Source organism: Camarhynchus parvulus, chromosome Z, assembly GCF_901933205.1.
Source record: "Camarhynchus parvulus chromosome Z, STF_HiC, whole genome shotgun sequence".
NCBI classification, from domain to species: domain Eukaryota; kingdom Metazoa; phylum Chordata; class Aves; order Passeriformes; family Thraupidae; genus Camarhynchus; species Camarhynchus parvulus.
Window position 1 is genome coordinate 38,140,376 of NC_044601.1, and position 27,930 is coordinate 38,168,305.

Here is a 27,930-nt window from a genome sequence, read left to right on the forward strand (position 1 = left end):
TGCAGAGAAAATCATGAGACCAACAAGGGCTGGAGGCTCATAGATAAATGGAACACTCTTTTTTATTCTAAAAAAATCAAATTCTATATTGATTTGGAATATTTAGGTTCCACTTTAAATTTTAGAAATATTTTACCTTACTGCAGACCAGCAATCCTGTGTTGTTCTGTGGATTCCTTTAGGTACAAAATGTCTTCCTAAGTTTCTGGCTCCAGTTGTTGTTTGTCAAAGAGAAAAGCATCTGTATCTAATTTTATTACCAATATATTTTCTTTTTTACTTTCCTCTCTGTCACACTTTTATTTTTTCTTGCACCTCTGTTTGTGTGAGGAGTCATTCATCAAAGAAATCTTTAAATGTACACACATCCACATGCAATCACATTGACTCACAGTCTCCCCTGTCTCTTCAGAGGCCGCTCTTAAAAAAACAGGCATGATTTCTCAGACAGTTGTGCATGTTACTGGTTTGCTCTATTGCTCTCTTTCTTTGATTTGAAGTACTTGCTTTCTGCTGGACACAGTGGGGTTAAAAAAAAAAAAAAAGAAAAAGTTAGTGGTTTGGCACTTTCCAGCTGCTTCTCAGGAGAATATAAAGTGCTAGTGGATCAGGTCCAAACCAGTGAATGTTTAAGAGGAGGAGGAAAAAAACCTAGCTGAAGAGCAGCATTCTTGTGTGACTTCGTTACCTTCTGTTGTGTAAAAAAAAATTGTTTTGCTTTACAGTTTTAAACATTCAAAAAAAAGTTAGAAATACCAAATGACCTCCAGGCCCATTGGCTCTCCAGACTCAGTTTATCAAGTCTCCTCCACCTTTTTGCCTGTAAAAATCCAAAGTGAAGTGTGAAAAGCATCAGAAAGTCTCATTTGTGCCAGTGCAGCCTTTTAGTCGCTTGCCAGCACCTTCATTTCTTCATATGTTTCTAGCTAAGGTCTAACATGGAACAAAAACCCGACAGCAATAGAGACCAGATGCCAGTATTTCTTCTCTGTCACTTGGCTGCTGAGCAGATGGAATTTATATCAATCGGGCATGCTAGGAGGAAGAGGCCGTGGCAGCCAACATGTGGAACTGGGGCTGAGTGACATTTTTGCTAATGTTTTGTCCTTGTAGAACATTATGCTTCCTCTTTGCTTATGAGCTGTGGTTTTCCTGACTCAGACGAGGTTCCAAGCCCAGCTGGAATGGTTGTCTGCCCACCACCCCCCCTTTTAAGGGAGTGCTGGGAGCGATGGAGGAGTGGTGGGGCCCTGCACAATGGAGCTCTTTATAAAAATACCTGACATCTGCATGCAATGCACCAAATCATCTTAGCTGAGCACAGAAATTCACTGCGCATTACCAGTCACTTTTTGTCTGTTTTTGTATGCTTGTTTGATTTATATAATGAGTGAATGCCTCTGGCAAAGGAGTACTTTGAGCATGTTATTGGACAGGAGCAATTTTCCACGAGGTATTGTCATACATGGTCTCAGAGTAAGAGTATTAAAGGAGGGAAAAAAAAAAAAAAGAAAAGAGAGGGAAAAAAAGGAAAACCAGGCTTTTCCTTTCTGTTTTCAATCACCTCTTGTAAGAAAACACCCAAAAAGCAAAACCTTGAGAAAACTTCATAAAGCATAAACTACTCCAGTATCCACTTGCTTAGACCATTCTGCAAGTAGAGATTGTGTACTGCAAGAGCCATAGAATGAACATTGGCACTGAAGGTTTGGAAATTGATATGAAGGCTATGTATGCACAAAAATTAAGTTCCCAATGGGGCTTCCAAAATCAGCAAAGAAACAAAGCAACAGGAGGCAGTTCGTTTCAAAAGCAGGAGAAACAAAAAAGTTGTGGAGGGTTTGCCATGGAGTTGTGGTTTCTGTTCTAGCTCTGAAACTCTTGCTCCTCCACATGAACGGTGCTGGTATTAGTAGAGAGATTCTTGTGGGTAAGGATCTGCACAATCAGACTTCAGTGCCAGGAATTTATGGTTGTGCCCAAGTTAAAAGGTTTATAATCACTTGTGCAATTAATCCTAAATCAGGTTTAGATTTACATCTCATAAAAGTAAAAGAAATGAAAGTATTTGAGCACTTTAATTTTACAGAATTCGTTGCAATCTTTAAAAGAGGAGTGGCGCAGGAAACATGAGCTTTTGAATCCCTGAAGACTTTTGTTTGACCTGTGTGTCTCATCCTAAACTCTCCAGCCAGCCAGCTTCCCTTCATCTGAGAATGCTGCTGTAGCTTGTCAACTTCTCTTCTGATTCATCTGGAGGGGTCACTAGAGAGTTGGTGTGAGGTGGAACCTCCCCTGTCATGGCGTGAGTGAGCTGTCTGAAGGCAGCTTTGGACTGGTTTAGAAATGAAGGGCTGAAGGCATCTTTGAACTGCAGCCTTGTAAGTGCTATAAAGCATTTGCTTTCTGATTGAACTGCTATTTCATCCTGGAATTTTGCACAGGTCTGATGCTTTGCATACCAGCCCTGCCAGTTACATGGAATCTAAGACATTTAGCAGATCAAGTCAGGTAACAAGTCATCATGTTTTACATTTTTGGTAAATATGAATTAAAATAGGTTCCTTTTATACGGCAAAGTGCTGTATTTCATAATAGATCACTAAAGCAATGCTTAAGATGGTAAGATGAACTGAATGTTGGTGCAATCGATGCAATGTGACAGGTGGAGGCCACATGCATTTTAGGCACAGTCATATTATATTTCACTTGTCACCATCTCAGTTATATTCATTGTAGTATAAGCATGAAGCCCACCACCTAGACCCAATTTTTTTTTCTTTTCCTTCTCTTAGATGGCTGTCCTCTTTATCTAGTCAAACTAAGACCATAATGGATACATATCCATTTGTGACCAGGAAAGTGTTTGGTGGAGTTTTTTTGGTTGGTTGATTGCTTGCTTGCTTGCTTGCTTTTGGGGGTTCTTTTTTGCTCTTTTTTAGTCATTACATGCAAGAACATGCAATCAATAAAACACTTTTAAATCTGATACATAAAATGAAGCTGTCATAAATATATTACAGAATTCTCTTATGCTTTTTGTTAAGGGAATGCTCTGATAAGTAACATTTCCACACTGATTTTATCACTTTGAAATGTGGAAGCCAAAAAAATTTCTTGCAGTAAAACCATATTAATGATTAGAATGATTTCTCCTTATTTTTATCCTGTGGTGTTTGAAAGTCATGTGAGAGTAGAGAAAAGAGGGGGATTTTATGATAGACTTTGCCAGTAAGCTTAGAAGTATTCAATTGCAGAAGGGAAGCAGACTGGATGGATAACTCTGATTTTTTCCTTGAAGAATCCAATGCATATCTTGACTTTCACCTCTTGAACTCTTGCATATACAGAGGTAAACAACTGCCATTGCAGTAAAATCCATAGTTTTTCACAAGGCTTAAGGAAATATCTTTTTTTTTTTTAACCAATTAACCTGTGTTTATGACAGTATGTTAGTAACAGTTTTCTGGTATTGATTTTAATTTTTTGTGGTTGAAATTTAGATATTAGTGCATAAGGAAATAAGACAAATTTGAGTCCCTCACATCCTTTTAAGTATCATTGGGGCAGCAGATCTTGGCTATTATTTAATTGTATTTTGCTTACATACAGTAGAAGAGAAAAATTGCCATATAGGGGTATGTAAATTGCTGATGTTTCATAACCCAGCTGAATTAGCGTCCTTCTCCCTCCCATACACATGAACACTAGTACCACTGTAGAACACTACATAAACTTCATAAATCTGAATCTTATCTGAATCTGCAGCATTTGAGAGAATTGCAAAGACTGTCAGCACAAACAGCCTGTGAAACTTCATATAGATTTGGAATACAGCTGCCAGATTTTCCAGCAGTGACGCTGTAGTTCAATTTACACTCCCTCTTAAGCTCTGTGTCTTGTATACGAGATGTCACGTCTCTGCTTTAGTCATGTCAGGATGGCTCTCATCAGTTTGAGCCACAGTAACAAACAGGGCATATTAATACCAAAGGTGATGGAGTTGTCCTTTGTTTTCTCATTAGGGAATGACTGCTAGTATTGTTTTTGACTCTGAGGGAACATAACCTTGCCTTTTTATCTGGAGAAGAAAGTAAACCTTGTGGGTAATATGAAATCAAGAAAAAGAACATTTTAGAAAAATATCCAGAAAGGCAAAAAACATGCTTGAGTACTCCTAAATGACTACTTGCAGTTGCTACTGTTCCAGCTGTTCATTCTTCATGTAAAAATGCTAGATATTTAAATTTCCAAATAGGGATAAATTCTGAAGATGCATTTTTAGAGACTTTTTCAAAGTTAGTTCTAATTTTTTCTAGTTGTACAAAGCAAATAAGTCTCTGCATCAGTGTGTATATGATGCCATTTTCTTCATATAGCCTTGGAAAGAGCTTCATTATTAATTGTAATGCTCCCTTGCTGTGAAAAAGGAAAAGAAAATTAGACTGTATATTGTGTTAAGATTGTTCAAATGCAGCCTTTTATCTGTGTTAGTATAGCTGGCATAGCATAAGAAAGCAGTAGCATGAATGTGTCAGAGAACAAAAGTTAACAGTTTCGCAGATTTTTAGCAAATGGTATATGCAGCAATATGTGTCTAGAAAGAAATCAATGCAAGAAAAACAGTGTAGTTTTTCTATCAAGAAATCCAAGCAGTATGAAAATAAATGGGACATTTGTATATTTCATGGCTATATATGAAACAGAGGGGTAGTGCAAAAAAACCCTACAATAAATAACAAGCTTTTTGCACTGGATTCACAATTCTCTTTGTAGCCTGACTGGGTAAAAAAAATTTAAAATCATGCTCACAGTGTTGAATATTTAACAGAAATTTGTGGCAGAGGACTGTAAAATACAGAAGAGCTCTTGTATTTACCAGGCCACCCCGAAAGGCAAGAGGGCATAAGGCACTTATAAACAGTGGCAGAGCACAAGCAATGTTGTCTTTGAAAAGTTTCATTTTCCCCTTGAATCAGCTACAGTCTCTTGCTTGAGGTCACCACAGTTTGCAATCTTTGGCAGAAGGCTTCTTCCATTTTTGGTAGTGGCAGTCTGAATTTTTTTTTTTCTTCTCAAACTGCCATTATCTTCCAAACCTGTTTCATGTTATCATTGTCAGATGCTTCTTCCCTGAGTTTCTCAGAACAAAATGTTGTGTTTTCCTGGGATTGGGTTGTGGGGTTTTTTAAGCTTGGAATTGAGAGTCATATGGTTATGATTTGAGAATGTCAAGCCTGATTTTTTTTTTTTTTAAGCAGTACCTTTCTCTCTGGGCAGTGAACTCACTGCAGAAACATCAAAGGGAATGTGTGCTGTTGGATCAAGGTGATTTTTTTTCCTCGACCACATCACTGCCAGCTGTGGTGTTTATGATTAGAGGCAGGCGTTCCAGACACCTCTGAGTCCTTGCTAAGCGTCAGATCTTTAACGGGATCCATCCCAGCTGAGTGACACTAAACAGACAGCCAGGGGGAGTTGGTGGGATAGAGCAACAGAGGAGGGGGCCTTTGGTGCTCAGCGCACTCACCAGCCAAGCTTATAACAAACTCAGCTAATGCTAGGCTTTAGGCTGCCTAGAGGCCCTGCATTATGCCTTTCAGGACTGCTTTCATTAGCAGAGGGGATGACTAGAGCCCAGCAAATGCTGTCATTGATCCTCTCACACTGAGTGCATGGACGTGCAGCATTCAGGTCACGGCCTACTCAGCTTTGAAGCAGCTCCATTTCACACTCCTGACAGCCACATACTGCCTACATGCCAGAGCTGACACAATTCCCTCTCCGATCTGATTCTTTGCTCTGTGCAGCTAACTACATTGAATTCCCTATGGATGCTCCTTCCACTAGAAATATTAACACTTGTTTACTGGTCCTGTTGACATAGGAATTCTGCAAATGGCTAGCATTTCTGATAGCAATACTCCATTTCATGCATTCTTGGTTTTGCTGCTCCTTACTATACAGTTCTAGAGAGTATTTTAACTGTGTCCATGCTAAATTGTCTCCCTGAGCAGAAAACAGGTTGTAACATTTTCCTCAGAATAATAGTTAGATACCCAGATTAGATCCAGAGTCCCTACTCTAAATACTTGGCTCTTAATTGGAACTTTTTAGAGGAAAGGAAGTTTCAAATCCAGCAATTAGCACAGAAGTCAGCTGGCTTGTAGTTGAGCTAGTGGCGTGGAAGCAGCTATTGTATATAGTGCCCTGGAGGCCATCCAGAATAAAGGTCACATAATAAAGGTGCTGGTTAGAGCAAAATCTAAAAGAATGTAAATCAGTCAAATGTCACTGTAACAGAATTTCAAGACAGTATACTGTGCTGAAATTTCTGAATATTTTCCACTGCCATTGTAGCAGATTTTAAGAAATCCACTTAAAAAATCTTTAAAATTCTGTTGTTTGAAGATCTTTTTCCAACAATAAGTTCCTTTTACATTTCACTGTCTTTTAATATTCCTGAGCTTATGCTAAAGCAATGGACATCCAAATTAGTACAGAGGAACCGCATTACTTTGTGGCGTATAGTAGGAGTCAAGTCAGCCATCTCAGTGTAAGAATTTTTTGGTTTTGCTTTGAGTCTGAATAAACAATAGTAGCTGTTCCAATGTGAAAGAGAAGAGTTCCTGAAATCAATCAAGTTCCATTAATCACTGCAAGATGAGGATGAAGTTTATTTGGCCACATGGTGAGGTAGTTAGGCTTTGCGCATGACTTTTTGTTTCAGTCTTTCCGAATGGTGGTAAGCGACCCTCAAAAAAGTTAGATACTTCGATTCAGAAAAAAGTTTCCTGCAGTGTCTGGAATTAAAGCTTTTCCACTTTTTTTTTTTCTTTTAAATGAACACAGAAAATTTGACTTTGGAAAACAAAGTCTTGATTATAAAATTGTGGTTGTTTTCAGAACTGAAAACCTTGGAGCTCTATTTCAAAAATACTTACAGGTAGCGTCTGCTGTCTAGCCAAGTCTGGACCTCATGAGTCAACCACTTCTCTGCAAGAATTTCAGCCCAACATATAAAATTGAAAAAATTGAGGTTATGGGAGCCATGACACCATTCACCACTACCACTTGTTAGCCTTTTTTCTTTTCTTTGATTAGCTTTTGTCACTAACTCAGCTCTTTTCAGTCCCTGGTAAAGCATTTCTGTATTTTTCCCCTTATTGCCTGTAATCATCAACCTGCACAGTTCATTCTTCCTACTTTAACAACATTTTTTTCTTTTTTTTTTTAATAATACTATTCTGTGAGGAAGGACATTGAAAAAGAGAGGTTTGTTTTTGTTGGTCTGCCTTCCTTCCTGAACGAGAAGACAATTAAGTGAACAGGGTGCAGTTCTTTTACTTGATACCATACGTCCTGTCTTGTCTTAGTCACTTATGCAACGATCTAGAAATGGCGACCTGAGGGTGCCGACAACTGTTTTCACTGGCAGGAACTATTGGTTGGGAAGATTGGAATTACATTTGGTAAGGAGCTGAGCTGTCAAGTGACCCACATATAAAACCTGAAGAAGTGAAATGGTTTTATTGATTAACTAATCTTTCAATTCAACTCAAGAGCGTATGCCTGTCCAGCATAACTATTCAGTAAAAAGGGGAAGGGAGAGGAAAAGAATGAAATGGAAAGAGTAATTGGTTTTGCAATTGGCATTATTTTATTATATGATTTGCACCTTTCTGATGCACTAGCAGCCCCAAGTCCCTTTGCAGAAGAGTGTGTAGTCATTTTCCTTTTCACGGTTAATGATATATATGGAGAACTATCGGAATGCAAGAATAAATTTAGTAGTTCTTCAATAGAGTAAGTTTTCAGTAGGACACACAAGTTTGTTAAGACTGAGTGAAAACATTAGTGAAAATATTCTCTTTTTACTTTTACTTAGTCTTGGGGCCAAGACTCCTCATCAAGCCTTGAAAAGGAGTTAAATATGTCCAAAGATGCCTGTTTGCCAAAATTACCTTTCCCCTTAAGAACTAAAGGTCTTCTTCTGCCTAAGGAGAACCACTACCTGAATCCACATTTTTTTTACCACCATTCTTTTGGACATTCAAAGATATTTCTTCAATAGTTTCATCTGCAGTTCTTGCTTTTGGAAAAGACAGTTCAGAGGGTAAAAGAGATATTGGATTACAGCTTTGGATAAGAAAGGGAAAGGGAGGTATCAGATTTTCAAAGGGGTTTTTTTTTGATAAATGAAATAGTCAACTCACAAAAACATAGCAGCAGCGTGGTGAGCATCACGAGATAATTTTAAAAAAGGTAGAATTTAAAATACAAAAAGACTATGAAGAAGTTTCAAATAATCATTACTCTGCAGTGAAGATTAAAAAATTGGGACTTCTTATTTATTCGTACCTAACAAAAAACATTTATCCTCACCTTATCCTTGTGACTAAACTTGAGAGAATAGAAACATCTATGAAAATATGACTGTCCTAAGAAAGCAGGTGTTTGAAAGAATCATGAAGTTTCCTTCTCTTTCCTTTCAGATTTCCTTATCTGAAAATAATTTCAGATCAATGTATTTAATGATAATTTAATTTTCAGTGGTTGTATTCAGCAAACGAGAAGATTAGGAATTTTTCTTAGGAGAAAAAAGCAGGTAGAGAGGAAGTAGCATAAAATATTTAAGATAAAGGAATTTTGGTGGCAGGAGAAAGGGATGTATTCTTTGTTGACACAACTGTGTTTTAAAAGGGTTGATGAGGAACTTCCATTTTTAGAAATCTGATGAAACACCTAGCTTTTGCATGTTCTAATTATCTTCCTCTCAGAAGTTATTGAATGTAGAAGACAAAGGGAATAGGCAAAAAATTTGGAAAGCTGCACATGTTGACTTCTGAAAAAGAGAATGTTTAGTACTGGCATTAAGTCTCACAAACATGCCATACAAGTATCCCCTTGTGTTAACATTTTGTACACTAAGTGAGTTCTTTTGCTTCAATAGTATACAGGCTGATGGAGATGCCATAAATAACACCAGAGAAAGAACCACAGGCAATACTTTGAAGTTACTTGGCAACAAAAATTGTTTGGGCTGCTAATGTCTCTTTTTTGAAATTTTTGTGCTTCATATTTCATTTAAAACCTGCAACCTATCCTTGAAAGTTATACAAAATATATATATATGTAGCCTGTTTGGTATATGAGTATCACACAAAGCACAATTAGAGTATATTCAAATTGTTTTCCAGTAGCGAGGAAATTCTGTATCTGAGATTGCATCTTAGCTTCAATGCCCTTCCCTTGGGCACATAAATGCATTATATATTTCTTGATTCCATGAGCACATACTGGTGGTAGAGAATGGTGTTTGTAGTTTGTTTGTTTGTTCATTTACATTTTGGGAGGTAGATTTTCCTTTCTTTGTTTGTTTTCCTGTCAATGGAGGCCATTCAGTATTTGTTTTGTCCTTTTAATGGATGGTTCTGGGAGTTCCATGGCTTCATAATTGAATTAACCTCTGGAGCAGAAGTATGGGTTCACCTTTGGTCTTTTCTGTGTCGATCATTAAAATAGGTGGCAAGCAAATAGGTAGCTCCAGAACCGTGATATTTTTCCTTACTTCCTTAGATAGGTGGTTTTATTTCTACTGTGTAAGATACTGAAAAGACTTCTAAAACATGTCTTAGAAAAGAGAAATATTTTTGCCCCTTCTTTTGATGTTGATTTTGCCAGATCTTCAGGAAACATAAAATGGTGTAACATTTGGTCCATTCAGAGTTTGTTTGATGTCAGTTGTGAGCATTTTGCAGACCTTCCCATTCTGTTCTAAAGAGTGCAGTTCAGCTTGCCTAGCGCTGGAGATGCATGTGATAGTCCTTCCACATGAGCTGATCATGCAGATTTTTCTTCCTGTCAGGGAAAAAAACCTTGTCCTTCTGTAATGAGATTTCTGTTATCCTGCAGCAGATCTATAAAATGATAGTTTGAATTGTGATCTAGGAATGCCACATTTTCTGTAGGGACATGAGCAGGAGTCTATCCCACCAAGTTCTTTACCATGAAGTTATTAGGAGAAAAGAGTGCTACTCTAAATACTTCACTTCATCCCTGCCACTATTTACCTGAATCACAGATAAAGAAGCAATCACAACAACCTAAAGTTCTACCAAGAGCCTTATAAGGGAAGAAATGCCATGACTGAGTATATATGCTTGTGAAGAATTAACATCCCCGTACTAAAGATGTTGCCATTTTTAAAGGAACATACAGGAAATTCTTATCCTCATGATTTGTGTGTATAGAGGAACCTTCAGAGCCATAATGCAGTTTTGTTCCATCTGAGCTTTGTCCCTGTCTTGTCTTTCGCATCTTCTCTCTCTTGCTCATTGTGCAAACCACTTACTGAATCTCCAACTGAATTTACTGTCCTCACCGCTAGTGCTCTTTTCCAGTCCTGTTATTTCCCTGACAGTAATGTTAGTCCAAACTCCTGGTCTCTGTATTTGCTATGAATCTCATCTGTCTTGCCGTCATCAGTTTTCATTTTCTGGCTGTGAGAATAAACACTTGCAAACAACTGCCTTCTCAACCTCAGCCCGATCAGGCTGGTGCAGCTTCTATTCAGACTGAAGCTTTAGGGAATGTAACTGGAGTTCTAACACTGCTGCAAACTGCCTTATGTCTTGGCTTGACAATACTGGAGCTGGTTTTCACGGGTACCACAAGGAATATACTGGCAACATTCACAGAAATTGTTCAGTAGATAACGAGAAATAAATTAGCTATTGATACTGAACCTCTATTACTGCTCCCACTACTGCAGCAGTTATTATTAATTGTCCTGAAACTGACACTTGGCACAGGCCAGAAGCTCAACACAAACATGCTCAAGGCAGGCAAAATGAAACAGATGCTTGTAACAGGAAGTTTTCAAGATCTTTAATATGATCACCTCCAAAGTCATAGGTAGTGCTGCTGGTATCAATGAGGGTCAGAGACAGCATTTTTATTTTTCAATATTGTGATAAATTTCTGAGAACTACTTATTTTGGGAGTCAGAGTGTTTAGGAGAGCAATAAGAAAGCAGCAGAGTAGAAGTACTACAACTAAAGAAGCTGGGTGTTGCTTACTCTATATAAATAATAGGATTTGTGGTATCTACACTTTAACTTCAGCATGTGTAACTGGTACTTACTGACTTGATCACCAGAAGTCTCAATGACCTTTGCAGCCTTATATGACTTGTACTTTCACATGGTTGAACTGTTCCTGAACAGTGACTTCCAAAACACTGGGCACAAAAAAGCAGTCCTTTTACTTACTTCAGGTGCTATTTCTGCTGACTCTTTTCTATTTTCTCTCTTTAGACTTTTTTTAAAATTCTTTCTTTTTTTTTTTTTTTGGTCAGGCTATGGTTCCTTTTGGGTGTCCATTAATTTTTTACCTTACCGACAGCAGAAGGAGGTTCCCTCTGCAGAACTAAATATGTGTGGAAGTCTGTCCTATCAAAACATACTTTAATTCCTTTGTTTTATATCTGACAGCAAAATCAGTTGTCACTAAAATATTTTTATTTAAATAGTACCAAATTTATCAGATGCTGAGGTAGGGGTTTTTACTGCTGAGGCTTCACTAAATTTAAATTGTTACACCTGAAATTGTATGTGGTTTTTGGCTTTCTAATACCTTTTTGGGGTTTAGTAAAAATGGAATACAGGTTTTTTTGAGGTACCAAATCTTAGAAGCAAAGGAAGTTCTCCCAATTAAAAAAGTTTGCACCTTTTTTTTTTTGGAGCAGCATATCAACTTCATGAAGAAATCCTGTTTTATAATTTTTCCTACGTCAAAACTGTTTTATAGAGGTTTTACATGTAGGTTCTGCATTTAATAGTTGTATTAAATTATAAATGCATAGAATTATAAATCCATAGAAGATAAGTTTTTAATTATATAATAGCTTGTATGGCATTGTTTTGATTTTGTGGTCATACATCTTGATCATCCTGTGCTACTGAAAGAACTATTTTCCACTTATTTCAAATTTAATAATTTAGTAAACCTTACTATAATGTCTGTGATCATGTACTGAAATAAATTCATGGGTTTTGGCTATGTCGGCTTATTAAAGGCCATGTTAGATTATAAAGAACTGAGAAATTATCATGCCTTGCTGACTGCTGATCTTCTGTGCTGTACTCAACCAGTTAGATACATTGAAGGGGACAGATAATTTTGAGAATAATGTATTTGGTTTTGATTCTTTTAAAAAAAATTGTACAACAGTGAAAGAAATATCCTGTCTTAAAGAAGGGGGTTTATATGTAGGGTTACATTATATTTCAATGAGTAACTGCCATGTCTAGGCACTCAGATAACTAACAGTAACAGTTTTTGAAAGGGATGTACTGCATTCAGGTGGCCAAGTTTTATAATGAAAAATTTGGTCACTTTAGTTGGTCGAATATTGGCAAGCAGTTTTTAGTAGTTTAAATATTAATGATCATTGAAATAGTGTTCTAAAATTTGAACGGTTTGTATTTAAAATTCTATGAATAAAAAATCCCAGACTTTACTAGTGAACTATAGGCAATGCGGAAAAATAGTGCCACTGAGGCCAACATACCAGCTTCCCATTCCTGGTCTGACACGGCTCAAGATTGCAATGACTTGTCCATCTGCAACAGGCTTCTAGGAAGTGAAAAGGAAGCTCATCTTGGAATTTCTTTCACCACCTCTCCTGTGAAATCATACTTGGGAAAGAACTGTCTTGAGTGGAGCCTATTACATTTTTGATCATTATGAAAAGCTTGCAAAAATAGGAGGCTGTGCTCTCTCTGTGCCCAGGACCCTTTCTAGTGTTACAGAAGAAACTGCTAGGCATAGGTGTAGTATGAACTAGAACTGTGAAATAGGTCTTGTAGAAATTATAGGTTTTGGGGATGATTTCTAGTCTTGGTATCTGATCTCACTGGAAAAATGCTTAATTTGCACAGATTTTATAACATGGAAAGATTTCTGAGATGCCTTCAAATTTTCATAGACCTAAAGTGGATTTAATTAAAATTGTACTTTGTGTGCAAGCATATTTGCATTTGGGAACTAGGATGTTGTAATTCAAGAACCTAAGTTATGTAGATTTTTGTCTTGCTGGAGTTTGATGGCCTGAAAATTCATAGTTCCATTTCTGGAATGTAACTGATTCTGTGGTGCTGTTTATTAACTATCCTTCCATGTCTTTTTTTTCCTTTCAAGCATGGTCCATAAATCCCAATTTATGAATGTATAAGCTACCTGACATCTCTTATGAGTACGGGTCTATGTGTCAGCTAATAAGACAGTTAGACTGCAAAAGGAATTGTCCAACACCAGTTTCAGATACTAAGACAGTAGCAGGACTGTACATTTTGACCAGGTCCACTGGTCAAAAAGTCACATGAATTCTGTGAGCAAGAGTGTACTTATCCAGTGCTGGGGGTAGAGTTGAAAATCAAATAACATTGTTTATTAAGTGATTATTCATATATGCAAATATATAACTGTCTTCTGCATTTAGGAGCTCTTTGGAAAAGGGTTGCAGCAGTTCTCAGGGCTGCTTGCTATTAAATATTAACAATTGAATTAACTATTGGAAATACTGTATGGAAGAACTGAAAGTCTTTTCAATCTGCCTGAGGACCAGAGTCTCTCAGGACTTGTATACACAAGATATGACTGACACCAAAGGCCATGTATCATGTTGTATCTGACATCATAAGTTTTGCAAGATAAATATTCATTATTTTTTCAAGCCCATTTATTTCTGTGTAAACAAAAAAAGGATTGATCTTAAATGGTTTTGTCTTTCGTATGTTCTTTTTGAAGTTCTGTGTTCAATATAAAAATTGATCAGGAAAAGTTCTTACATGTAGTATATTTAAAATTCAGATATAAGTTGATTTTCTGATAACAAAAGTAACATCTTAACCACTACAGTTTTTCTCTAAAAATTCTTTTTAAGTGTTTCTTTTTTTTTTCTTTTACATGCCTTTTTTTCACAGGCCTTTGTATGGTGCGGATTTTCATGATTCAAGGGTTAAAAAGCCAACTTAAGGTCTATAAATCAGAAGACAGTTTTACTTATCAGAATGCTGTTTTTTACCTCAATAGACTGCTGGCTCTGTCATTCGTGCCAGGCTCTGCCTTATCACAAAGCCATCAGCCCTGCACAGTGGAATGTTCTTTGTTTGGATTATTTACTTCTACTATAAACAAAGATTAGAGCAAAAAATTTCAACTACGGGGCCCATGCACTGTCAGACTGTTGCTGGAAAATCACTGTCATGTGTTGCATAAAGCTGCTTGCATTTCAAAAACACAACTGGCAATAGAACATTTGTTTTTTAACACCAGCATATTTCACACATGGTGAGAATTATGACAGAATAGCCAAGACTTTTATAACTGTAGAACCACTCTTTTCTTTCTTTCCTTCAATTGTCAGATGTGAAAGACTGATATGTTATATGTATAAAAAGGGAACTCCACAAAACTGGGATTTTTTTACTTGATGAATTGGCCATTATTTGAACTGAGATTCTTTATACTATATATCATATGAGATTTCAAGGCCAATTTTAGTTCCAATAGATTGATAGTATTCCATTGTGTTTCAGTGTCTCCTTCTCTGATGTAAATCAGAAAATATTCAGAAAAACTAATGGTGAAAAGTCAAAATAATTTCAGTCTTGAAAATATGCTGATGTGTGTTACAGTAGCAGTTAATGCCAATATTACTTACTGAGTTCACAAACCTGGATTAACCATATATGGGTTTGAATTTTTAAGTGACATAGCAGTCTATCCCTGAAGATGTCTGTTCATGATGGAAGCCAAAGACATGAGAATCTTCACCTCTTCAGCTCATTTTTGGTAACACTCTTGACTTGAAATTCAGTAGTGAGTTTTCTGCTGTGAAATGTGACTAAAGCAGCAAAGAGAGTGCGAATTCCTCTTCAGTTTTTTCTGCTTTTCTCAGAAGAATAAGATCTTTTTTGTGTTATCGTGGAAGTTGGATTTTTCAAAGTGTGAGAAGTTTTGCTTTCCAGAGATGCCTTTTCTAAATTTGGCACAGAACTGTTAATCAGAAATGTGGTTGGGTTTAAATGACCTTTGCACTATTTAGAGAAGTGTTCAGAAAAACTAAAGGGACTTTCCTATTCATAGAGTATTGGAAAAGTTCCTTCTATGCTTCCTAATTGAGTCTTTTGTACATCCCATTCTTGAGAGCTCAACTTGAAACCGTTGAATTCTCTTTCTAGATAAAACCCACAGAAATTAATAAGCTTCTTTCTAAATGTATTTTGTGGGTTTATTGACATATTAAAAATATAAAACGTATTATTGGCACATAGATTGGCCAGTTTAATTGATTAATAGTGATACATAAATATTTATAAACACAGTATTGTGTTGATGTACATACAGACACATCATTTCCATGTCAAAATACATTAGTAAATTAACCATTTGCTAATTTTGAGGCTAATAGAAATTATATATTGTTATATTCTGTACAAATGATGTATAATATATTACCAGTACAAATATTACCAAATGGTACCTATATAATTTATTGACTGCTAAGGGGATTTAGCTGCATTGTGATAAGATTCCCCTATCAATATTGCTGAGGGAGTCATGTAAACATCAAGAATGTGACCACCCATCTTTTTTGTCATTTAAGTGGTGTGTTCTATCATATTTTAAAAATTCCTTTGGAAAAGGTGTGTTGTGATGGGTATGTATTTCATTAACTATTCCAGTGACCAGATTTTAAGTCTGAGGGGGATTTTTTGACTGTGTGGAAGTGTGAAGTTAAAAAAAAACATACTACATCTGCCTCAAACAACTTTATTTTTCTACTGAATTTCTCATTTTGTTGCTGCCATTTTGTAATTACCCATGCATTTTGCCTTGAGACTGGAGAAGACCATCTCCTTCCTCTGGGTAAACCATGTGAGAAATGGGCTCTATTGTGTAGAATGCCAGATTAGCAAACTACAGCAAATCCTTCTGATCACAGAATGCATTGGGGCTTGTGCTTTTGTCTCACCTCATCACCATAACCTTTGCAACTGGAGACAGCAGTTTTTCAAGTATTCTGCAGGATTTACATTTCCATTGGTGGAAGCCTTTGTAGCAATCAAGACCTTTTTCTGAAAAATGCGTGATGAAGAGTAACTGTCTTGCAAAATGACTGGGGAGATACTGTGGTTGCCTGTAAATATATGATAAAATTATAAAGTTGGCAGAAGTTACAAATTGAGTGGTACAAAAAATGGATCAGTAGGAGAAAAACCCAGTTAAAATACATGTCTTTCTTTACTTTGGTCAGTGTATATAAACAACCTATTGTTTTTGGGTTACCACATTCAACCCACAGAGGGGAAGTGGTTATATAGGCAGCTGGGTAATATCACACAAATTTTTCTTTCTTTTGAGAAATTATATATTTCTCACACATGAAGGTACCTTTTTCTATTTGCAAATGTTTAATTCTGTCAAGAAAATTGTGTAGAACTAAGGAAAAATGCATTTTTAGAGACTGACTTACTCTCAGTGTGATGCTTCTGGTACCTCTGTATTCCCAATTACCCCTCCCATTCCTTAATAATTACCACACTCTCTTGGCTGATACATTGAACAAAATTGTGGTATTTGAGGGGTTTTTCATTTTAGGTTTTTTAATTAATGCTTTAAATATAATACACCTGAAAACACTGCAGAACAGAAAACTCTTTCTTACCTAGGGTGAATGGCTTGCCTGCATGCCAGTGGTGTGTATAAGGTCTTCTCATCCTCATTTTGTCAAGTTTTGCTTCAATTTAGAAAGAGAGATCAAGAATCATGTGCCTTCTGGAAGGACTGCCAGAGTGTACTCCAAAAGTTCTAATAAAACATGGAGAATTGTCCTGTCTGTCTGGCTAAGCAGAGAACTTAAAACTGGATCTTAGAAAGATTTTGAAGGAATTAAGCAACCAAATTCCAATGAAATTAGATAGCTGTGATTGTGAGTCATGGGATGTTCACATTGCTCGCTTTAGACACCTGACACAGATGCTACAGCTGGAGCTCTGACTGCCTAAATTGTGGAGAGACAACAGCAATCACCTGAGTTAGGTGCCCCCAGTTATGTAATAGCCTGAGTTCTCTAAGGTTGTTTTGGTTAATGATGATAGGGGGTTTTGTAGACCTGATAAATTCCTTTCAAAGCCCCACATTTCCCTTGGCAGTGTAGCTAAAGACTAAGTCCTTTCTTAATACTTTTTCTACTTCTTCTGAGAAATGAGGAGAAAATTCTAAACCATAACTTTACCAAGTTTCTCCCACCTAATTTTGTGCTCCCACAAGTGTTGAACTGGACAGAATGGCATGTTTTTGGTGGGAATTTTAACCGCCCATGGGAATTTTAACTGGAGAGAAAAATAGTTGAAAAGGATCAAATTAATTTCATTATTTTGCAGATGTTTTAGAGATTTAAACAGCAACAGCAACAATAAAAAAGAGCCATCCAAAGGAAGACTGTTGTCATGCTCAGTGGCACAGTGGATTACTTTGGGTTATTTAAATAACAACATTCTTTGTGTCTTGCTGGTAGTAATAGTTACCCAGGTCTGTCCAAATTTGCCTGAAAGTTGACTTGAGCTAAGATTTACCATATTCTCCTGGGAAATTCTGAAGCTCTTGTGGAGTAAACCTGCACAGTGACATTAAATCCTCAGACAATGCTGTATGGTAATGCTATTATTTTAAACCTGGAATGCCTGAGAAATGCCTCTTCGGCCTACTCTCTTCTTCCACAAGTCTTAAGATTGTCATATTTCAGTAAAAATTAAATATGAATCTTGCGTTTATTTTGTACACTTACTTTTGATCAATAATTGTGACTTTTGAAGAGTTTGTGATTTTTTTTTCTTTGAAATCTAGGCCAGGACAAAGTTCTCTGAACTTAAAACACATCAGGGGATAGTTTATGGCTGGTTTCTGATTCCGTGCAAAAAGGGCAGATTGCCGGTGGCACAATAGGCAAAAATACGCAGTTAAATAAAGGAATGTTGTAGCTGAACCATACTGAGAATACTGGATGACAGAGCAAATGAGACTTAAAACTAATAAGATTTGGAGTGAAGATTTTGCCCTGTAAAGTGTTCCCCAAAACAGCCAAGTGGGCCATGTATACCAATCACTTAATAAAAAGAATAAATGAATGACATTAAATTAATGAAATGAAACAAAAAAAGGTGACAGGAAAAGCAATCTTGCACAATGTCAGGGTTTTATTTCGATGTATTAGAAAAGGAAAACTGATCCACAGCAGATGATGTAGCTTTTCCACACAGATTAGAAAGAGATCTGCATTCTGCAGAAGTTGATTTAGCCTAAGCCCTTATTTTCCTCTCCTTTTAAGTTTGTTCTGTCTCCCCAATTACCAGAAGAGCTTAAGGAGACATATCAATTTTTGGGATGGAAATATCTGTAGGACCTAGACAGGCAATGAGATACTACAGGCAGTGGAAAGCACATGCCTGTATATTGTTTTGTCATTTTGTTTCACAGGACCCCATATATGGGGAAGTAGTTCCCATTTTCATTAAGTCATCTGGGACAAACCTGTCCTTCAATACACAAATTTCCTGTTTCGCAGAAGAGAGCAGAAGTATATATGCAAATCAATTCTGAGCTCATGGAAAAGGAGACAAGGCCTGAGAAATGCTGGAGCTCCATGCTCCCGACCTTCCCACAGCTAGAAGGATTAGATGATGTCATGGCAGGGGGTACACAGAAATAGAATTCATTTTGGCTATATCTAGGGTATAGTGTAAGGCTATAATTTGGTCATATTATTTCACTTTCTCATAGTAGTATGCCCCAACAATTTAACTTACTGCTAGGATATACTCAAGCAGTTGCAGACGAGTTTTGTAAAGTTGTCAATATGCTCATTACAGGCCCCAAACAGAAGACTTGTCTGTCAAAAATGAAGAATATCAATGTACACAATGCATTTTATAGTTGTGTGGTGGCCTTCAGCAAGAAGTGAATTCAGCTACAGAACAATAAATAAATAGTATAGTAGCCTACCTATCAATAAAGCACAACTGTTCTTCAAGATAGCTTGAAGTAATACTTGTGGTGGTTTTTTTTCAGGAAAGATCTGTGTTGAGTTTCAGAGCTCTCTTTGGTCTTATTTAAATTATATTTTATCAGTCAGAAAAAAATAGTATTAAGCTATAATATAGTTCTGCTAAAACAGATTAGAATAAAGATTTAATATGCATTTCTCTGTGAAAAATCTGATACCCACTATGTAGTGCTGTAATAAAACAGAAACAAATGAGCCAACTCGAAGTTATGACTCTCCATGGTTTTTAGGTCTCTCATACATTTTTATAAAACATATATGAGAATTTCTGAATTGTTAAATTGTGTGAGGTTTTTTAAATGAATTTGTGCTCCAGTGTATGTCTAAAACAAAATTCTGTTTGCAGTTCTGTGTGCATTGTAAAATACTAGTACTTCACCATTAATTCCCTGTCTGCTGAGCAAAATTTAAAACCAAATAACTATTTTACTTAAGTAAATATATGCTAAGATAACGATGTATTTTTTAATCAGGAAGTTTGTGATCTTGCAGGTTAAATATTCTGTCCAAAAGTGGGGTTTTCTCTAGACATTGCTTTGTGGGGTTTTTTTTAGTTGGTTGGTTGGTTGGGTTTTTTTGTAAATACTTATTTATGTGAACACTAGTAAAATCTTTGTGTAGACAGGCATATCTGAAACAAACTAAGTGTAGCTCCTAGTGTTCACAGAAGGGTAAACAGGATGGCTTATGAGTAATAAACATACAGCTCACGTGAGTAATAATGGCAGTGACTCGCCTCTCATTTCATGCATCAAGCTGGAAGTGAATTGCCATCATCTTCTCCCATAAAATTATTATTTTTGTCTTCATGTAAGGCTATTGCAGGTTTGGGGATTTTGCTGGTTTTTTTAAGTGATGGAATGTTCATCATTACACTCTTACTAAATGTCTTTTCCTCTGAGACACAAAAAGCTGTCTAAAGAGAAGGTTATTAAAGAATGACTACTAACTCTGGTAATTTAAGTTTAGCATTTGGCATTCTTTGCCTTCCAACAGCATTATAAATGCTGGTAGTTTATTTTTATTCGTAAGTTAGCTTCGCATCAGAACAAACATCCCTAAAATGCATTAGCCTTACAGCAAAGGAATGGAAACCTATGAAGCAGGAAGCCTTACAAAGTCTTCAGGGAAATCTTAAGTGCTATTGAGAATGATTTATTTTCAAAGGGCTTAAGCAAAATCATCTCCAGAAAAGATACGAATGTTTTGGGCAATGTGCAGGGAAAAGACATTGTGGCTCCAGCATGGACTTGGCCTTCTACAAATTATTTCACTACAGCTGCAGAACCTTTGTATTTTTACAGGCAGTCATTCACAGAAGAGCACAGGTTATCAAGGGTGTGACAGATTTACAAGCCGTTAGATAAAGCGTTAGAAACTGTAAGTCAAGTCAGTCTGTGAATACATTAGGCTTTTAGGTCAGAAATCTAAAAATTTCGGAGCAGCGGATTCTGTTTCACAGACCAGAGGGAGCACCAGTAAACATGGGTAGGGGTGATCAGGGCTCCCAGAAACAAGATTGTCTCAGCAGGGCAAATGTTCCCAGTGAAATAATAGGGGAAACTGATTCTTAATTAGGAGTGATACCTGAAGAAACCAATATCACATAGGTAAAGAGACAATGAGAAAAAGCATATGTGTGGCTTGCAGTCAACATGAGAGCATAAATACTTCTGCTCTGTGAGTAAGACTCAAAAGTATTAGTTTCTTTCCAGAGTTCTCAGATCTACTCTGCATTTTTTTTCTCTCTTTTCTTTCTATTGAAAGAAGTAATTTTAGCCTAAAAACTATAGAAATTTTTACCCTTCAATTTTTAATTCACAAGTAAAATCTGCAAGTTCTAGATGAGAGCTTTTATGGATGGTTATGCAAATGAGCCCTTTTAGTTTTTTCTAAAAGGGAAGTGGGAGCTTCATTGAGTTTAATTTTTGAGAGTGTTCACAGACATTTGAGAGGTAAAGTCCTGTTCACTGTTGGTGATGGTTAGATACCTAAATTAAGGCCCTTTATGGCCTTTTTTATTGTTTCCTTCCATATAATTTCTAATAATCTTGAGATAAACATTTTAGTTGTTGATAGGCAAGTCCCTTCATTCTTTTCTTCCTCTTTTCAGTAGCAGCTGTTTAGACAGTAACTTAACTTGCCCAGATTCTTGTCAAATTCCTTGTGGCAACCCTGAGGTCATCTGGGTATTTCTTTGTCCTTGCAAATGAAGCAGAATATGTTCTCTGGACCGAATGCTGTTGCTACTACAGTAAAGCTTGTTGACAGTACTGATGTTTTTAAGTTTTGAAGAATGACATTAAAATTGAGCTTTAAAGAGGGCAAATTACTGAGCTCCTAATTTAGATTGTTATTACTCCCTAAAAGTAAAATTCGAAAACCATTAGCTGGGGAGAATAGGTAGCAGGTGTTGTAAAGCATAATGTAGGTCTATCCCTCTGAAAGCTCCTTAAGTTCTTCTGTTACCTCTTTCCCTAATCAGATCTGTATATTTACTGCTGCTTAAGAGTACAATGTGGAGTTTCTTGCTTGAAGAAAATTGTGAGGGATGACCTGAGACCAGTGTATCTGGTTCTGATCTATTGGCTCAAAAGCACTATGCAAAGATTTTGAAAGAGAAGTAAACATTACTTGATAACTACAAAGATTTTACCTTGAAATCTAGAGGAAGTGCAATACAGTATCTTTAAACAGGACTTATCTCTTATAAGGAAAGGTGAAGGCATTCACAGATTATTTACAAATAGTCTTTTTTCCAACTCCTGTATGGAAATACATCTATGTATGGATGTGTCTGCATGTGTATGTTTACAAACACAAGAAAATATATGTTTTCTTTCTATAAAATTGCAATTACGAGGTTAGGAAACTCAGGAGTTGGAAATTATTGAGAGTCCTGAAAGCTACTTGATAGCTTACTGTATAAACCACAGTCTACATTTTTTTAAGTAGTTAACTAAAATAGTTGTAAGGTATTCCAGACAATTAACTCATTCAGCTCTACTGTTCATGATGGAATGAGGGCTGTATGGCCTGGATTCTTTTGAAGTACACAAGGATGACAAATAACAGGATGCTTCTCACTGTTGGTGGATGAATACAAAGTTCTGCAATATACATGGAGTTCTGCATCCTAGCATTCAGTCCTAGTATCTTCACTCTCAAATATTTGTATTTAGATTAATTTGTAATAAAAAATAAACTGGGAAGTATTGACTTGCATATGCTTTTAGCATTGTGACCACAGTCCTTTAACAGCACCAATTAAGATAGATTAAATTTCCCACTTAATTTTGAAGTAGGAACATTGATTTTTTTTTTCCTGTAGATTTCTTTAAGTTTTGTTGATAGAAATTGGTGAACTCTCAATTGCTTTCTACTGTTTGACCAAATTAGTGTTTTAGGGTCTGATTTTCTTGAAAGGACCTTAAAAAAAAAAGAAGAGAAATAAAATTTAATGCTAATTGCAATGAGTGATATGGCTATGTTCATCCTTCAGTAGATCATGTGAAAATGTACAATACAATTTTACTAGGTAAATATCACCCTATAGTTTCCCTCACTAGACAAGCGTTAGAGCACATAGATTTCTTATGGTGTGTTGAAATAATATATAAATTTCTAGAATAAAAATATTTGTCTCATAAAAGTTAGGGGGACTTGAAAATATTCTCTGTGGAGTCCACCAAGTTGAAAATGCAGTATCTTTCAACCTGAGCAAAGGCTGGCAGAAATTTTAAGAACCCTTCAAGATGTACAGTCAAATAAGTTTTACAGCCTCTATCTATTGAAATCTACTCCTTAGAAATGATGGCTCTTCCAAACCAAATTTTTCTGGAGAGTTTACAAACTTCATTTGTTTTTTTGCAAACATACCATACTTCTCTAAGGGTTAATAACTCAAAACTTTCAAATATTTAACCCATTACCATAGAGATACCTGATAATTTTCATTATGGGATGACAAGAATATTGTCTGTCATGATAGTTTTCACAATAACATAATAATTTTCACAAAAGTCACGAAATTAAACATTTTAAGATGCCTAGATCATTATTTCATTAACAGCAAGAAATGTCTGAAAGTGAAACAGTTATTTTCAGTGGTAAAAGTTTACTTTCTCTCGTCTTCAAATAACGCAAAAGAAATTACTCAACAGTTTAAAGATTTTGCTCAAGAGAGCAGAAGCCTTCGTGGAGGAAAATGTCTATTTCTTCTCTACAAGTAGTTACATGGATGTAAAACTGTGATTTTTTTTTTATTAATGCTGTTTTAACTAGAACTAGTTACTAGAGCTGAATAGAAGTTCTGTTAACAGAATGACCACCCAGAGAAATCTCTCAAAATGTTGTGACTGCAAGTAATTAATGATGGTGAAGTTTCAGAAGACATGATAAAGGAAAAAAACCCTCACAATTAATTCTCTAGATTTAATATATAGATGTTTACATTTGATGTATATATTTAACTGTATCGATTTAATTGCAACCACTATAGATGAAGATGTTCCTCTAAAGTATAAGTCCTAGTTTACAGTTACAGTCCTTCCAAAAAATATGGAGAGTTTAAAATATGTGTAAGATACAGAATGTTATCATGCTATAGGGATGTAGTCACCCATTTCAAACATATTGGGAGTATATGCTTTTTTCCTTTGTGGGCAACTTCTTTACCTCTACTGTACTTCCTGGACCACAAACTGTGTCTTTAAAAGAAGAAGAAATGAAGAAAAAAAGACAGCTACTGTATATACCAGCTAACTCTGTTTTTTTAAACACATGATTATTTTATTGGGGTGTACACTAATTAATCCTGAAATAAGATCCTGTGTGACATTCAAAGTTGTGTTGAGTAGTGCAGAGTTTAAATATTTTAGTTTTACAACTCTGTTATGCTGGCAGCAAACAATAGTATCTCAGTGAAGTCAGCATATGAACACTGCTTGTGATGACATCTGGAAGGCATGTTTTATCTATAAGCACAGTTGTAGACAAATGAAAGCAGACAGATGTAAGGCTGGTGTGGCATCTTCGCCTCAAGCATTCTCTGGCTGTACATTTTCCAGTGTGTCAAAAACAGGGAGCTTTTTTCTAGAATAAAAACATTCTGTCACATCTGTACACCAACTACTGTGCTGCCTTCTCTGAGCTCTGAGGTGTAAAATGGTAGATATTATTCAAAATTTAACACAAAGCCAAATTTCAAAATGCTGAGAACTACCTGGGTATTTGGAATATGAGTCACCAAGGGACAATAAAAACCACAAATTATGAGCTTACATTCCTAGTCTTTTCAATACTGCCTAGTAGGGAGATAGTTTTGGTGTTTATGGCAAGGATACACAGATATTTCTAAAAGTGCCTTTCACACTGGTATTTCATTTAAGTAACAAATGCATTTGAGGGAGGATGAGAAAAAAATCTGTCTGTGTTGCAAGGTCTATAAATGCCTCATTCTTTGAAAAGTGTAGTCTGAATCTTAGCACAAGTCATATTTGTTGGGTGTAGTGACACTTTAACAGTCCTGATGTTCTGCTGTGTAGAATTAATTTTCTGAAGAGAAAAGTACTATGTGTTTGCAGAAGATAAGCAGGAAAAAAGGTATAGGCATTATTGTGGGGAGTTTTTATTTTTAATTTTTTTTTAATGAGTTGCTTTCCCGTAGTTTTCACCAGGGATCTGAGCTGATACAAGCAGTAAAATGCACTGCACCTGCTATGGTGCATGCAATTTAGTCACAAGTCTCTGGAGGTTTGTGGATGAAATACTCCATCCAGTATATGTGTCACCTAAGCTTTTTCTAATTACATTTAAGTGTATTTTTTAAGGAACTGGAAACTCTGGATAGAATCCAGCCTATTCTAGAAAGATCTCATTTATTGTACTATACTGTAAACTAAGCAAAAACAAAACAAAAACTAAAATCAAACAAAGACCCAAAAAAATCAGACAAAAAAAACCAACAACAAGAAAACACAACAAGAAAATTCTTACAAAGAAAGGAAGAAAATTGTGCATTGGTACATTTAAGTCACCAGTAGCAGAAACTGCAAAGTTATAGCAGCAATCAGAAGAGAAGTCCAGAATCACTCACCAACACTTTTTACTTTCTTGGTATCCTTTGCCTAAATAGAATCTGTCTGCTTTCCATTATAGCATATCTTTCTACTCTGGAAAAATCAGTAGCAAAAGGTGGTGAAGTGCACAAGTTTTTTTAGTAATAGAGAATCATTACGCTATTAACCTGGGAAATACAGTTGTCCATTTCCTGTTTGTCCCCACCGCAGTACCATCAATCTATTCAGAGTGCTTTGTATTCAGAGCCCAAGGGCCCCCGATAAGTGCCTTTGTGTACATAAAATGGCACTTTTTTGTTTTACATGCTGTTAGCATAGGGCAAAGGAAGTGAGTGTGTAATCGCATATGTACAGCAAATAGCCATTTGTACCTGCAAGGAGCAAATGGGCCCACTCAGATGGATCGGTTGGCCTTTAATAGCACTTGAGTGAGCTGATAGGCAGACATAGATGTACCTGTTACACCAGAGACCTGAGGCCCTTGTACCTTTGCATGACTTTTCACTTAAAAACTACTGTTTGTGGTTCAGTGGCTCCATCACTCTATTTGTGTTCCTTTGCTTGTAAGACTATGGACTGCTCCTGAGAGTCCTGGTTTCTAAAATTTTAATGCTGTAATGCTGACCCCTTGGAAATATTCCTATATTGGAAAGCACATTAGCCTTAACTTGAAGGATGTTTTTTAACAGCCAGCAGTAAATATTTTACTTTGTTCTTCTCAGCATGTTTTTGTATAGGTTTTTGGGGTTTTTTCATGTCCAAACTGTAACAGAAGTACCAAATCCTATAGTCTAACCACAGACAATCATTTCACAGCCACTAAAAATTCGTGTGTCATCACCTAGCTGATTGAGCAGAGCAGTGATGATATAGAGGCTGCAAAAGATGTAGGTACTCTGTACACTGACACATCATCAATCACCTACACAAAAGTAAGGAATTAAATCCAATATTCTGTGATTTGTTGGTTGTGTTGTTACTACAATAATTTTATTGCATTATGGTAGCAAATATTTTCAGTCTTTCAGCTTAGTACTTCTGGTCTTTTAAGTATATCTAGGGTAAGAATAGCCTTGACCTGTGTACAGTACATTGCAAACTTACTGAAAACCCATCTGAGACCAGAACTACTGTAATTTCCTTACAATTGAGTGATCTTTTACTTCCAATACAACAAATCCACATTTTCCTGCTTGCTACATTAACTGGTTTTTGTGGTTTAGAAAACATTTTGAAAGTCTCTTTTCTATAGCTCCTTTTTTTTTTTCTTTTAGTGTTCCACACAACTAACTGGCAACAGATTTTAATTGCAAAACTTGCTGGGGATTTTTTTCATAGCTGTATGTAAATGTTCCAAGCTCAGAATTTATGCATGCCTATGCTAAAAGCAATACAGATATAGAGTCAGTACAGGTCTACCTACATATGTCAGAAGTAAGTACTTTGATAAGTTTATTTACATATATGTTAATATGTATAAGTGCAAGAAATTCTACTCCAGTAGCATCCAAATGGTGGACTGCAGTCAGTGGTGTTCCCCAAGGGGTCTATACTGTGTCCAATCTCATTGAATTTGTTTATCAGTGACCTGGAGGAAGGGACCAAATGCACCCTCAGCAGGTTTCCTGGTGACTCCAAACTGGGGGCAGTGGCTGATCCCCCTGAAAGCTCTGCTGCCATTCAGTGGGACCTTGATCAGCTGGAGGGCTGGGCAGAGAGAAACCTGGTGAGGCTCAACAAGGGCAAGTGCCAGGTCCTGCACCTGGGGAGGAGCAGCCCCAAGTGCCAGCACAGGCTGGGGCTGACCTCCTACAGAGCAGCTCTGTGGAAAAGGACTTGGGACTCCTGGTGGGTCACAAGCTGTCCATGAGCCATCAGTGCCCCTGTGGCCAGCAGGGCCAATGTCATCCTGGGGTGCATTGGCAAGAGTGTGACCAGCAGGTCGGGAGGTGATCCTCCCCCTCTGCTCAGCCCTGGTGAGGCCACTCCTGGAGTGCTGTGTCCAGTTCTGGGCTCCTCAGCACAAGGGAGACAGGGAGCTGCTGGAGAGGGTCCAGTGGAGGGCCACAAGGATGGTCAGGGGTCTGGAGCTTCTCTCTCATGAGGAGAGACTCTGGGAGCTGGGATTGTTTGGTCTGGAGAAGACTGAGAGGTGATCTCACCAATACGCAGAAAGATCTCGTAAGGTGGGTGTCAGGAGGATGTGCCAGACTCTTTTCACTGGTGCCCAAAGCCAGAATTTAGAATAATAGCCCTAAGCTAAAACACAAGACTTTTCACCTCAACATGACAAGGAATTTCTGTACACTAAAGGTAGCAGAGCACTGGAACAGGCTGCCGAGGGAGCTCATGGAATCTTCCTCTCTGGAGACATTCAAAACCCACTTGGACAGTTTCCTGTAGCAGCAGATTGGACTAGATGATCTCCAAAAGTTCCTTCCAACCCTAACAATTCTGTGTTTCTGTGAAATTAATATCATAAGTAAAGAGATATTGCAGTCTTCATTGACTGTTATGGAGATGTGAGTTTTACCCTTTTTTCTAATTTTATAATGGCAGTTAATTTTTAATTCATGTCTATTTTTGTTGGTCTTATCAGAGATTATCTAAATAGCACAGTTTTCTACAAAAGCAGAATACAGACTTGCTATTTTTTGTACTAGCTAGTATACTAGCATAAACTAACATTAACAAAATATACATTGATAAAAGTTTAGT

At 36.7% G+C, this 27,930-nt stretch overlaps 1 protein-coding gene across 1 annotated transcript in view; it reads left to right on the forward strand.

Moving 5' to 3' along the window:
- Positions 1–27,930, forward strand: part of BNC2 (basonuclin 2) — an 81,444-nt gene that overhangs the window by 2,673 nt on the left and 50,841 nt on the right. The gene's annotated exons all lie outside the window — the stretch shown is intronic.